Genomic DNA, 3,630 nt, shown 5'->3' with positions numbered 1-3,630 from the left:
ATTGATTGTTTAAATTATTTTTTAATGCAAAATGTTTGGCTTGTTGTATAAATACTTTGATAGCTTTTATTTTAGTTGGAATTTAAATTTTTTACCAAATGCAAAGCCAATTTCCGACACAAATCTATGCAAATTTATAGTACAGTTTTTGGTTCAATCATCTTCCAGATGTCCGCAATATTACAGGCGCAAGAAACAGCCATAAATGTATGTAAGTTTCACTAAATATAAAAATTGCAACATACTGTACACATATTTTGTAATATTCCAGAATCGCGACAGCTGCTGAGGTTTTTGCCGTCCGTTCGATTCGATTCGATTATGTCCGCTGGCGCTAAGATGAGTTTGTATATGGCCCAAGGTGTGGCAGCAAGGCGCAGGTGGCTGCTGTTCAATAAGTAAAAGTAGATATAAGAAAAACTAATAAGCCAGTGAAGCAGAGGAACACAAAATACAGGTGAAAGAGTGGGGAATGTACGGAGAAAGATACAGGCAGATGAGTGGTAGATTCAGCTGGAGTAGTGGAATATGGAAACTCCACACTCTTCTTTGTGAAGTGTGCGACTCTAGAGGAGGGGGCGAGCTAAAAGGGCGTGTTGTTGTAAGAAGTAATGTATGTAAAAAAAATTTAAAATTAAAAAAAAACCGCTAAGGTACACACCCATGTCCTACTGAGTACCGGGTAGTTTACTTTTCACGATGCCGCCTAAGAAGGACGCAAATCGTTGGCCAAGCAGCCGCAAAAGACACAGAAGAAGACGGAGGGCTCCGGCGGCGGCAAGTCCAAGAAGAAGAAGTGGTCCAAGGGCAAGGTTAGGGATAAGTTGAACAACCAGGTTTTTTTTGACAAGCCCATCTACGAGAAGCTGTGCAAGGAGGTGGCTGCCTACAAGCTCATCACCACCTCGGTTGTCTCTGAGCGTATGAAGACCCGCGGATCTCTGGCCAAGCGTGCTCTCATCGAGCTGCAAGACAAGGGTCCGATCAAGAAGGTCTCATCATTCCCAGGTGATTTACAAACGTGCAACCAAGAGTGATGAGGCGTAAAATGTTTTACCAACGCATTTTTATACCCGGTACTCGAAGAGTAAATAGGGTATATTGTATTTGTGCGGATAACGGTTGTATGTAACGCACAGAAGGAAACGTTTCCGACCCCATAAAGTATATGTATATATTCTTGATCAGCATCAATAGCCGAGTCGATTGAGCCATGTCTGTCTGTCCGTCTTGTTTGTCGGCTAGTTCTCAGAGACTATAAGAGCTAGAGCCACCAAATTTTGGCACCAGACTGCTGTATGCTCACACTGAAACCAGTGTATTTAAAAAATGAGCCCCGCCCCCTTCCGCCCACGCAAAAGGGCGAAAACCTCCCAAATCTTTTGAAGATAACAGAAAACTAACAACGCCATTCCGTAGGGAATGACCATATCTATCAGATCACCAAATTGGGATCCAATTGGATCATTATTATAGCCACAATGGAGAAATTAATTTTCAGTGGCCAAACCCACCCCGTCCCGCAGCATTCACACTCTGCTGCGCGCTGTTTATGGCCTGGCCCCTGACACGTCACTGCCTCTGCCGCTGCCTCTGCCCTGACTCTGCAGTGTGTGTTTCTAGGGGAGGGTGGCGAGCTAAAGGAGCGTGTTGGCGTGAGTAGTGTTGTTGATGTAGATGACAGATGAAGAAAAAATGTAAAATTGGACAAATAACCGCTAAAGTGCAGATGTAGTACTGAGTGCCGGGTATAAAAGTTGTGACGCGTAAGAAGCGTCTCACACGTCCCTTCTCGTTTATAGTCGCATTCGTTTTACAATGAATTTATTGTATGGGTGAGCACTAGGATTCTGCTGTGTGTAAAGTGTTGAATAAACTTGCTTTCTTATTAATGTAAAAAAAGTTGTGACGCGTAAGAAGCGTCTCACACGCCCCTTCTCGTTTTAGTTTTACAATGACAAAACTCCATTAAGAATTAAATATCTGCCAGGTCTAACCTTCTATTAAATTTCGAATTCCTTTTTATACCAGGTACTCGAAAAGTAAATAGGGCATATTGTAGTTGTGCGAATAACGGTTGTATGTAACGCACAGAAGGAAACGTTTCCGACCCCATAAAGTATATATATTCTTGATCAGCATCAATTGCCGAGTTGATTAAGCCATGTGTGTCTGTCCGTCCGTATGTCCGTCTCTCCGTCCTTATGAGCGCCTAGGACTCAGAGACCATAAGAGATAGGGCAACCAAGTTTTGGATCCAGATAAAAATGAGCCCCGCCCGCTTACGCCCCCACAAAGTGCGAAAATCTCCCACAGCCACAATTTTAAAGATAAAAGAAAACTGAAACTCTGCTTGGCGCAGTGTGTGGCTCTCTAAAATTCGAAAAAAAAACTCCAGATGTACTACTGAGAACCTGGTATAAAAGTTGTGCAGCGTAAGAAGCGTCCCACACGTCCCTTCTCGTTTGAGCTTTGTTCGGGGAAGGGGGTGGCGGTGAGGCAGAAAAGTGAGCGCGCTTCTAATTGCATTTTAAAATTGCGACACCCATAAAATGTGCTTACGGTATAAATAATTATAACGGCATTTGTCGCAACAAGCAGAGAGAGAGAGAGAGAGAGAGAGAGAGAGAGAGAGAGAGAGAGAGAGAGAGAGAGAGAGAGAGAGAGAGCAGAGCAGCACCAGAGGCTGGTTACCCAAAGCCATTCCTTTAGCGAGTGGCAATGATTTCTAGTGTCAGGACGAAGCAATGGTTTTTTGCGAGGACACACCAGAGTCAGCACAGAGCCATGCAGTCAGTTTTGTTGTCGCATCTCTTGGATATTGCATGAGCTCGCAGGCAGCAACTTCCAGCTTCAACCTCTTTTGCCCCTACCAATGGTGGCTCTCCATTTAGCAGCAACAACGACAACGATGTCATGCGATTAACGTGAGCTGCATATTTTCAGCTAATTTTCTAATTAAAATGGTCTTTATGCATTTTTCAGCTGGTAGAATTAAATATTCAGCGCCAAATGGAGGCTGTAAGGAAGGAATAGGCATCGACCCACCAGCAGCTACCCCGAAGCGGCTTTGTATGGGTAAGTTTTATTCTTTTTCATTATTTTAGAGTAAAATTTAACAAAATTTGGATGTTAGTTGATATCAGCGACTACTGCTCGGAGTCGGCTATGCCAGATTGAGCTTGAGAAACCCGGAGCATTCGGAATAAATCTCCAAGGGAGCGCTGCATCTGATGTGCCTGCCTTATGCTGTCTGTCTCTTTTAGCCACACACACTTGACAGGGATAATGCATAGGACAGCTCGCTGTCTTGGCTATAAGGACACTGTCACGACAGGAAAACGCAGCTTGCGCTACACTTGGAAGTCGCATAAATTTGTTTCCTTGCCACAAGACGGGTGCAGAACAGAGTATTGCAGTGGCTTATGTCCTTCGAGTCGCTGTCTCTTGGTCAAATTTATTTACTTTGTTATTTATTCCGTCATTCTTGCAATGATTTTCAAACAGAAATCGTAGGATAGATACCACGACTGGAGGTACAGTGCAAAATTATAGAATTATTATATTTCTGTTGTTATTTTCTGGTTAATTCTTTGCAGTCTCTTCATTGATTCCTGTTCAATCCATGGC

General features: G+C 43.4%; 1 pseudogene; it reads left to right on the top strand.

The window, feature by feature from the left end:
• Positions 1-699: 699 nt before the first annotated feature.
• On the top strand, positions 700-1,066 carry LOC117900299 (annotated as a pseudogene).
• The last annotated feature ends 2,564 nt before the right edge of the window (positions 1,067-3,630 follow it).

The sequence above is a fragment of the Drosophila subobscura genome, chromosome U, assembly GCF_008121235.1.
Source record: "Drosophila subobscura isolate 14011-0131.10 chromosome U, UCBerk_Dsub_1.0, whole genome shotgun sequence".
NCBI lineage: Eukaryota > Metazoa > Arthropoda > Insecta > Diptera > Drosophilidae > Drosophila > Drosophila subobscura.
Note: the sequence above shows the minus strand (reverse complement) of the source record. Positions and strands in the feature narration are given on the sequence as shown.